Source organism: Portunus trituberculatus, chromosome 4, assembly GCF_017591435.1.
Source record: "Portunus trituberculatus isolate SZX2019 chromosome 4, ASM1759143v1, whole genome shotgun sequence".
NCBI lineage: Eukaryota > Metazoa > Arthropoda > Malacostraca > Decapoda > Portunidae > Portunus > Portunus trituberculatus.
This window is the reverse complement of record NC_059258.1, coordinates 8,307,286-8,318,858: the sequence shown is the minus strand read 5'-3', so window position 1 is coordinate 8,318,858 and position 11,573 is coordinate 8,307,286. Positions and strand designations below refer to the sequence as shown.

Below are 11,573 nucleotides of genomic sequence, written 5' to 3'. Positions count from 1 at the left end.
ATAATATGATGGACCAAAGAGTACAGGAAAACACAAGATTCAGAGGAAACAACGAGCCGGTGAGATTGGATCTGGTTTTACGAGGGTTATACAAATGAACGATGACATAAGATAAAAATGCCCATTGGGAAAGAGTGACCATGTAATATTAGAAATGGATATACAAGAGGAAAGGAAGATAGAGACAAATCATACAAAGAAGACCAATTAATTTACAGAAAGGCTGATATTAAGAATCTCAAGAGCTATTTCAAAACGTTAACTGGGAGAAGGATAAGTCAGAGAGGGTGCAAGAGAAATATAACTTATTTTTGGAAATATACAAAACAAGAGTCAGGAAATATGTCCCGAAATACACACCTAAAGAAGGAAAGAAAGATTGGTTTAATGCAAGGTGTGCCAAGGCAAAGGAGAAAAGAGATGGAGCATGAAAAAGGTGGAGGAGAAATATAAATCCAGTAAATAAGGAAAACTTCAAGACGGCGAGAAATGAATATGTTAAGGTGAGGAAGGAAGAGGAAAGGAACTATGAAAAGGACATTGTCGAAAAATGTAAGGAGCAACCGAAATTGTTTTACAGATTCATAAATGGAAAAATTTGGCAAAAAGAAACAATAAAAAGGTTAAAGGTGAGAACGGGATGGTGAACAACCCAGAAAGTATGGCAGAACTGTTAAATAGTAAATTTCAGGAGGTCTTTACTAAAAAATCCAAATTTGAAAGCCACAGGGTAATAGAGAGACTGTCTATATGAAAGAGATTAAAGTAACCAAGCTTGAAATAAAAGAGTTAATGAAGGAATTGGATGAGGAGAAGGCAATGGGACCGGATGAAGTCTCAGGCAGAAAACTGAAAGAATGTAGGGAAGAGCTAGCAAGTCCTATATACAACATCACAAAATCCTCAATAGAAAATGGAACAGTACCAGTAGAATGGAAAAGAGCTGAGGTGGTTTTTCTCGCCCTCCAACTGCTTACTCTGTATAAGGGCCTTATCCGTCCCTGTATGGAGTACTCTTCTCATGTTTGGGGGGGGTTCCAGTCACACAGCTTTGCTTGATAGGGTGGAATAGAAAGCTCTTCGTCTCATTAACTCCTCCTCTGACTAACTGTCTTCACTCTTTCTCACCGCCGAAATGTTGCATCCTTTCTATATTTTATCGCTATTTTCATGGTAACTGTTCTACTGATCTTGCTAACTGCATGCCTCCCCTCCTCCTGCGGCCACACTGCACAAGGCTTTCTTCTTCCTCTCATCCCTATTCTGTCCAACTCTAATGCAAGAGTTAACCAGTACGCTCAATCATTCATCCTTTCACTGGTAAACTCTGGAACTCCCAACCTGCATCTGTATTTCCAAATTCCTACAACTTGTCATCTTTTAAGAGGGAGGTATCGAGGCATTTGCTCCCCTAATTCTGGCTGACGGTATTGGCACTTTTTCTACTCTTTCGAGAGCCAGCGCTCAAGTGGGCTTTTTCTAACTTTTTTTTTTGCCCTTGGCTGGCCCTCTTCCTACGTAAAAAAAAAAAAAAAAATATGTAAGAGCGGAAGGAAGGAAGAACCTCTAAATTACAGACCGGTATCACTAAATAGTGTAACATGCAACATGTGTGAAAGAGTAATAAAGAAACAATGGATCCGGTTCCTTGAAGACAATGAATCATTATCAAATGGCCAATTTGGTTTTAGAAAAGGTCGGTCGTGTGTAACAATTTACTGATTTTATACTCTAGAATAGTTGGTAGATTACAAGAGAGAGAGGGATGAGTTGACTGTATTTGGATTTAAAAAATGCGTTTGATAAAGTGCCACATGAAAGATATCTGTGGAAATTAGAGGAGAAGGGTTGCTTAACAGAAAGTACATTGAGATGGATGGAAAATTATTTGAGGGGGAGAGAAATAAGGACGGTAGTTAAAGATATGAAGTCCAAGTGGAGAGCAGTAGAAAGCAGAGTGCCACAGGGGTCAGTATTGGCGCCAATACTTTTTCTCGTATATATATAAACGACATGCCAGAGGGAGTGAATAGCTACATAAATCTGTTTGTGGACGATGCAAAACTGTGCAAAGTCATAAAACAAAAAGAGGGTTGTAAAATACTGCAGGAAGACTTAAACAAGATCTGAGAATGGAGTAAAAATTGGTAGATGGAATTCAATGTGGACAAAAGCCATGTCACAGATACGGGAAAGAGCGAAAGACGACCCGTGGGAATCTATAAAATGGAAGATGGAGTAGATCTGGAGAAAGAAAAAAAGGAAAAGGACTTGGGAGTGACGATGGAAGAAAACACTGAACCGGTAAGCCATATTGATAGAATTTTCGGAGACATATAATTTGCTAAAGAATATTAGATTAGCATTTCACTACATCGACAAAGAAATTGATAAGTACTATAGTTAGACCCAGATTAGAATATGAAGGAGTAGTGTGGACCCCAACAAAAGAAACATATAAGGAAGTTGGAGAGAGTACAAAAATGGCTATAAGAATGGTTCCAGAATTTGAAGGGATGACATATGAAGAGAGACTAAAAGCTATGGATCTACCAACCCTGGAACAGAGAAGGGAGAGAGGGGATTTGATACAAGTTTATAAATTGAGCAAGGGAATGGACCAAGTGGATAATGAGAAACAGATCCTGAGAGAAGAATACGACATTCGAAGCATGAGATCGCTTAGTAAAAGGCTGAGGAAAGGAAGATGTCTGAGAGATGTTGAAAAATATAGATTCCCGCAGAGATGTGTTGAAACGTGGAACAATTTGAGTGAAGAAGTGGTGTCAGCAACGAGCGTGCAGTTTTAAAGAAAGATTGGATAAGTGTAGATATGGAGAAGGAGTGACCATGTAATATTAGAAATGGATATAGAAGAAGGAAAGGAAGATAGAGATGAATCATAAAAAGGAGACCGATTAAATTACAGAAAGGCTGATATTGAGAATCTCAAGAACTATTTTAAAAACGTAAACTGGGAGGAGATAGAAAACTCATTAACGGTTCAAGAGAAATATAACTTATTTTTGAAAATATACAAAACTGGGGTCAGGGAATATGTCCCGAAATATAGACCTAAAGAAAAAGAAAAGAAAGATTGCTTTAATGCAAGATGTGCTAGGGCAAAGGAGAAACGAGATGTAGCATGGAAAAGGTGGAGAAGAAACAGAAATCCAGAAAATAAGGAAAACTTCAAAACAGCAAGAAATGAATATGCTAAGGTGAGAAAGGAAGAAGAAAGGAACTATGAAAAGGACATTGTCAAAAAATGTAAGAAACAACCAAAATTGTTCTACAGATTCATAAATGAAAAATAAGACAAAAAGAAACAATAGAAAGGTTTAAAGGAGAAAACGGAATGGTGGAATACCCAAAAAGCATGGCAGAACTGTTGAATAGTAAATTTCATGAAGTCTTTACTAAGGAATCCAAATTTGAAAGACCACAGGGTAATAGAGAGACTATCTATATGAAAGAGATTAAAGTAACCAAGCTTGAAATAAAAAAGTTGATGACGGAACTAGATGAGGAAAAGGCAATGGGACCGGATGAAGTCTCAGGCAGAATACTGAAAGAATGTAGGGAAGAACTAGCAAGTCCTATATACAACATCATAAAATGCTCAACTGAAAATGGAACAGTGCCAGTGGAGTGGAAAAGAGCTGAGGTGGTTCCCATATATAAGAGCAGAAGGAAGGAAGAACCTTTAAATTACAGACCGGTATCACTAACTAGAGTAATATGCAAGATGAGTGAAAAAGTAATAAAGAAGCAATGGATTGAATTTCTTGAAGACAACAAAATATTATCAAATAGCCAATTTGGTTTTAGAAAAGGTCGGTCATGTGTAACAAATTTATTGAGTTTCTACTCTAGAATAGTTGATAAAGTACAAGAGAGAGAGGATGGGTTGACTGTATTTATTTAGATCTAAAAAATGCGTTTGATAAAGTGCCACATGAAAGATTACTATGGAAGTTAGAGGAGAAGGGTGGCTTAAAAGGAAGCACATTGAGATGGACGAAGAATTACTTAAGGGGGAGAGAAATAAGAACGATAGTTAAAGATATGAAGTCCAAGTGGAGAACAGTAGACAGCGGAGTGCCACAGGGGTCCGTATTGGCGCCAATACTTTTTCTCGTATATATAAATGACATGCCAGAGGGACTGAACAGCTACATAAATCTGTTTGCAAACGATGCGAAACTGTGCAGAGTCATTAAACAAAAAGAGGATTGTGAAATACTACAGGAAGACTTAAACAAGATCTGGAAATGGAGCAAAAAATGGGAGATGGAATTCAATGTGGACAAAAGCCATGTCATGGAAATGGGAGAAAGTGAAAGACGACCAGTGGGAATCTATAAGATGGGAGATGGAGTAGAACTAGAAAAAGTAAAAAAGGAAAAGGACTTGGTAGTGACAATGGAAGAAAAAAATCAACCGGTAAGCCATATTGATAGAATTTTCAGAGACGTATAATTTGCTAAGGAATATTGGAGTAGCATTTCACTATATGGACAAGGAAATGATGAAGAAATTGATAAGTACTAAAATAAGACCTAGATTGGAATATGCAGGAGTTGTGTGGACTCCCCATAAAAAGAAACACATAAGAAAATTAGAGAGACTACAAAAAATGGCTACAAGAATGGTTCCAGAATTTAAAGGGATGACATATGAGGAGAGACTAAAGGCTATGGATCTACCAACCTTGGAGCAGAGAAGAGAGAGGGATCTGATACAAGTTTATGAATTGATTAACGAAATGAATGAAGTGGATAATGAGAAACTGATCCTGAGAGAAGAATATGACTTTAGAAGCACAAGATCGCATAGGAAGAAACTAACGAAGAGACAATGTCTGAGAGATGTTAAAAATTTTGTTTCCGCAAAGATGTGTTAAGACTTGGAACAGTTTGAGTGAGAAAGTGGTGTCAGCAAAGAGTGTACATAGTTTTAAAGAAAAATTGGATAAGTGTAGATATGGAGACAGGACCACACGAGCATAAATCCCAGGACCTGTAAAACTACAACTAGGTAAATACAACTAGGTAAATACACACACACACACACACACACACACACACACACACACACACACACACACACACACACACACACACACACACACACACACAGCGTCCCCGTCGCTGAGAGAGGACGGCTCGCTCGCCTGCGGACGGAAAGAAGGAAAATACCTATGGTGTTACAGGGCCCGCGTAACTCTAAGTTAGTGTCCTGTTAATGTCCTACTGTCTCTTAGTGTTGAAAGTGAAGGATATGGAGAGTGATCCCTGAGAGGAGAGCGTGGGCGGTGATTGTTCTGGCCGTAATCAGCTGACGATAACAAAAATGGTGTCTACACAAACAAGAGACTTTGAAGGTTTTATTACTACGCCAAAAGGACTGGAGAAACTTGATATGGATGCAAGAATCCAGGCACTGGAAAGTAAATTCCTAAACATTTTGTCCATAGAAGAAAAACTGGATAGAGTTTTAGCCGAGAATGATTCGTTCAAAAAAGAGATCTATTTGTTAACGTTAGCGAATAAAGAGCTATTGAAGGAAAAAGTAGAGATGGAGAAAGAAAACCAACAAATAAGGAAACAATGTGAAGAGATGAAGGCTAAACTCATGGAAATGGAGATAAAAATATCAGAAGGGAACTTGTGGAAGGAGGAATGCCTTAATCTAATTGATACCAGGATGAAAGAAGTGAACCATGAACATCAGCAGGTACAAAGGTCATTTAGGGAGATAGTAAAAAAGCAGGAAGAGGAAAATAAAGGGATTACGCAGAGGGAAATGGTAAAGGCACTAAAGGAAAATGAGTATGTGGTGAGAGATATTGCTGAAAAGAAAAAATGTGTGATCATAATAGGATTGCAGGAGGAAACTAACAGGAACTGGCAGGACAGGAGGGATAAGGAAAATGACAGGATTAAGTCTTTACTGAACAAGATCTCTGTGGAAGAATAGGACCTATATGCTGAGGTAGAAGAAAGTGTGAGATTGGGAGCTTTTGAGGAAGGCAAGAATAGACCATTAAAATTGAAATTAAAGTCTCAGGTGGCAGCGGAGGCCTTGTTGAGGAGGGCTTGGAAACTTAAGGACTCTGAGGAAACCAAAACAATTTACATAAGAAGAAATATGTCACAAGATGAGCGAATGAAAATGAAGGAGCTTGTAACTGAAGTGAAGGAGAGGAATGACGAAAGAACAGAGGAGGAAAAGACCAAGTTTTTTTGGAGGATGAGAAATGGGAGGCTAAAGAAGTGATGGATAAAACAGACGGAATAGGCATTACATGGAAGAATGAGACTAGGAATGGCATAAAAGTGACTTACACGAACATAGATGGATTTCTGTCTAAGAGGCTAGAATGTATGGATTACCTGAGAAATAAGGAACTGGACATAATGTGTGTAGTGGAAACAAAGCTAAGGCCCGAAATAAAGCTAGACTGGTTTGTTGTAAAACACTACAAAGTATGGAGAAATGATAGAAAAAATAAAGGAGGTGGTGGTATAATGGTTCTTACTAAGGAAGATCTGATAGTGAAGGAGGTGAACTATAGTAAGAGAAATGAGGAAGTGATAAGTATGCATATAACAGAAGGCAAGAGGGACATTAATATTATAACAGTATACATACCACCCAGAACCACTGCTTGGGAATATGAACAGTACAAAATGGTGATGAGAAATACTCTAGACAGAATGAAGCAAGAACTCATCAGAAAGGATAGAGTGATGATAGTTGGAGACTTTAATTGCAAAGAAATAGTGTGGGAAGACTACGAAGTGGTGAACAGTGGTGAGTGGGCAGAAGAACTGTTAAAGGTAGCAACAAATAACTTGATGACACAGTGGGTGAGATCACCAACAAGGTGCAGGGGACAAGATGTTGCAGCAAGGTTGGATTTGGTATTTACCAGGGGAATCTCTCTAAAAGAGGAAATTCAACATGAATGTCCCTTGGGGAAAAGCGATCATGATGTACTAAGCTTTGAGCTGGATACGGAATTAAGCACGAATAAGATTGTGGAACGCAGGAGGAAAAATTAAATTATACTAGGGCAAATTATAACCATATAAGGGAGTTCTTTAATGAAATTGACTGGTCCGTGGTATACCAGGAAAGGGATATGCAATTGATATACGATAAATTTATGGATTTGTATAACTCTGCTGTGAAAAAGTTTGTGCCATATCACAGAAAGAGGACTTTAAATAATAAACAGTGGTATAATAGAAATTGTGAAGAAGCAAACAAGAACAAAGAAAAGGCATGGAAGAAACTTAAGAAAAACAGTGACGTATTATCAAGGGAAGTCTACAAAACAGCAAGGAATAGATATGTTGAAGTAAGGAGAACAGCACAGAAGGAATATGAACAGAGGGTGGTGGAAAACTGTGATAGTGACCCAAAAAATGTTTTACAAATTCATAAATGGAAAACTAAATAAAAGGGAGGCAAAAGAAAAGGTAAAAAAACGGGAAAGAAGTATATCAAGATGCTGGAGATATAGCTGAAATTTTGAACGACAACTTTGCAAAGTGTTTACAAAGGAGGAGCATTTTATGGGAGGAAGGCCTACGGAAATAAAGCAAATGCAGGACATCATGGTTACTAAGGAAGATGTAAGGAAAATTATAAGCAATATGGATATTAATAAATCAATGGGGCCTGATGGCATATCTGGGAGGTTGCTAAATGAATGTAAGGATCAATTGTTGAACCCTGTATTTGATATTGTGGAAACCTCAATACGAACAGGATTAGTCCCGAAAGAGTGGAAAAGAGCTGACATTGTGCCTATATATAAGAATGGTAGTAGAATGGAACCGCTAAATTATAGACCAGTATCGTTGACTAGTATATTGTGCAAGGTATGTGAAGAAGTAATTAAAGCTAAGTGGAGTGAGTATCTAGAAAGTGAAAACATTCTGAGTGAAAGACAGTTTGGTTTCAGAAAAGGAAAATCGTGCGTATCCAATTTATTATGTTTTTATTCAAGAGTGACTGACATACTACAACATAGAGAGGGATGGGTGGATGCTATCTACCTGGACTTGAGAAAGGCCTTTGATAAAGTACCACAAAATAGACTGATGTGGAAACTAAAGATGATTGGAGGAGTAAATGATAAACTAGCAAAATGGATGGAAAATTACTTAATGGGAAGAGAAATGAGAACAGTGGTGAGAGGAAATAAGTCTGAGTGGAAGAAGCTAACCAGTGGAGTTCCACAAGGGTCAGTGCTGGATCCCATCATGTTTTTGATTTATGTTAATGATATGCCAGTAGGAATTGACAGTTACATGAACATGTTTGCGGACAATACTAAAATTATGAGGAGAGTAAAGAATGTGGAAGATTGTAACAAGTTACAGGAAGATCTTGATAAAATATATGAGTGGAGTAAGGAGTGGCAGATGGAATTTAATATAGACAAGACCTATGTTATGAAAATGGGAAGAAGTAGATACAGACCAAACAGAGATTACAGGCTGGGTGATGAGAAAATTAAAGAGACCAATGAGGAGAAAGACTTAGAGTAACTGCAAAACACCTTGTCACCGGAGAAACACATTAACAAGATTTTTGGGAAAACATACAACATGCTTCAAAATATTGGCCTTGCATTCCACTACCTAGATGAAGAAATGATGAAGAAGATATTATGTACCTTAATAAAACCCCAGTTAGAATATGCAGCATGTGTCTGGTCACCGCATATGAAGAAAAATGTAAAGAAGGTGGAAAGGGTACAGAGGCTGGCAACAAGGATGGTACCATGACTCAGGGAGTTAGACTATGAGGAAAGACTGAGGAAGCTGGGGCTGACCACATTAAAAGAGAAAAGAACAAGAGGAGACATGATAACTATGTATAAATTGGTGAACAATATTGACATACAGGACAGAGAGTTGATAAAGGTGACCACAAGTAATCATCTCCGAGGACATGGAAAAAAGCTAATAAAGGACATCTGTCTAAATGACGTGAGAAATTACAGTTTACCGCATCGTAGTATTGATAAGTGGAATAAACTGAGCAGTGATGTCGTTGACGCGGTGTGTGTCAATCAGATGAAAGAGAGATATGACAGGAATGGACAAGGAGACAGGTCACAGAGAGCTTAGCTCGGGCCCTGTAATACACAAATACACACACACACACACACACACACACACACACACACACACACACACACACACACACACACACACACACACACACAGAAGTAAGGAAAAAAATAATGAAAGGTCAGAGGAGAAGGCATTTTTTTTTTATTTATTTATTTATTTTTTTTTTTTTTTATTTATTTATTTATTTTTTTTTTTTTTTTTGGAGAATTCTAGGAGACAGGATAAGGAAACGGTATATAGAAAAGAAGGAAGAGGAAAAAGTTAAGCAAGTTTAACTAAAAGTGATAAGAGCAAGAGATTAAAAATGATGTATACAAAAATAGAAGGGGTTTTATCAAGTAAATTAGAATTAAGAGATTACATAAAGAAAGAACCGGATATTGTATGACTGGCTGAAACATAACTAAATGAGGCAATCAAAATAGACTTGGACAATAGGTATAATGTATGGAGGAGAGACAGAGGAGGTAAAGGAGGAGGAGGAGTCATGATAATGTTAAGGAAGGAGATAGTGATAAACCAAGTGGAATGTGGGAAGGAAAAGCAGAAGTACTGCATATTAACAAAAAAGTTAACAATCATTGGAACATATGTGCCACCAAAAACAAATTCATGGACCAATCAAGAATACAAATGTAGACAAGATAGATGACACAATAAGGAGTATAATGAGAGTCATTAAAGAAAGGGGAAAAGTGATATTAGTAGGAGATTATGAAAGTGGTATGGGAGCAAGATTCCTGAATTTAACGATAGATAATATGATGGACCAAAGAGTACAGGAAAACACAAGATTCAGAGGAAACAACGAGCCGGTGAGATTGGATCTGGTTTTTACGAGGGTTATACAAATGAACGATGACATAAGATAAAAATGCCCATTGGGAAAGAGTGACCATGTAATATTAGAAATGGATATACAAGAGGAAAGGAAGATAGAGACAAATCATACAAAGAAGACCAATTAATTTACAGAAAGGCTGATATTAAGAATCTCAAGAGCTATTTCAAAAACGTTAACTGGGAGAAGGATAAGTCAGAGAGGGTGCAAGAGAAATATAACTTATTTTTGGAAATATACAAAACAAGAGTCAGGAAATATGTCCCGAAATACACACCTAAAGAAGGAAAGAAAGATTGGTTTAATGCAAGGTGTGCCAAGGCAAAGGAGAAAAGAGATGGAGCATGAAAAAGGTGGAGGAGAAATATAAATCCAGTAAATAAGGAAAACTTCAAGACGGCGAGAAATGAATATGTTAAGGTGAGGAAGGAAGAGGAAAGGAACTATGAAAAGGACATTGTCGAAAAATGTAAGGAGCAACCGAAATTGTTTTACAGATTCATAAATGGAAAAATTTGGCAAAAAGAAACAATAAAAAGGTTAAAAGGTGAGAACGGGATGGTGAACAACCCAGAAAGTATGGCAGAACTGTTAAATAGTAAATTTCAGGAGGTCTTTACTAAAAAATCCAAATTTGAAAGCCACAGGGTAATAGAGAGACTGTCTATATGAAAGAGATTAAAGTAACCAAGCTTGAAATAAAAGAGTTAATGAAGGAATTGGATGAGGAGAAGGCAATGGGACCGGATGAAGTCTCAGGCAGAAAACTGAAAGAATGTAGGGAAGAGCTAGCAAGTCCTATATACAACATCACAAAATCCTCAATAGAAAATGGAACAGTACCAGTAGAATGGAAAAGAGCTGAGGTGGTTTTCTCGCCCTCCAACTGCTTACTCTGTATAAGGGCCTTATCCGTCCCTGTATGGAGTACTCTTCTCATGTTTGGGGGGGGTTCCAGTCACACAGCTTTGCTTGATAGGGTGGAATAGAAAGCTCTTCGTCTCATTAACTCCTCCTCTGACTAACTGTCTTCACTCTCTTCTCACCGCCGAAATGTTGCATCCTTTCTATATTTTATCGCTATTTTCATGGTAACTGTTCTACTGATCTTGCTAACTGCATGCCTCCCCTCCTCCTGCGGCCACACTGCACAAGGCTTTCTTCTTCCTCTCATCCCTATTCTGTCCAACTCTAATGCAAGAGTTAACCAGTACGCTCAATCATTCATCCCTTTCACTGGTAAACTCTGGAACTCCCAACCTGCATCTGTATTTCCAAATTCCTACAACTTGTCATCTTTTAAGAGGGAGGTATCGAGGCATTTGCTCCCCTAATTCTGGCTGACGGTATTGGCACTTTTTCTACTCTTTCGAGAGCCAGCGCTCAAGTGGGCTTTTTTCTAACTTTCTTTTTTTTTGCCCTTGGCTGGCCCTCTTCCCTACGTAAAAAAAAAAAAAAAATATGTAAGAGCGGAAGGAAGGAAGAACCTCTAAATTACAGACCGGTATCACTAAATAGTGTAACATGCAACATGTGTGAAAGAGTAATAAAGAAACAATGGATCCGGTTCCTTG

At 37.9% G+C, this 11,573-nt stretch overlaps 1 protein-coding gene across 3 annotated transcripts in view; it reads left to right on the top strand.

Moving 5' to 3' along the window:
- The window catches only part of LOC123510818, a 227,456-nt gene that overhangs the window by 68,998 nt on the left and 146,885 nt on the right, over positions 1-11,573 (top strand). The window lies entirely within an intron of this gene.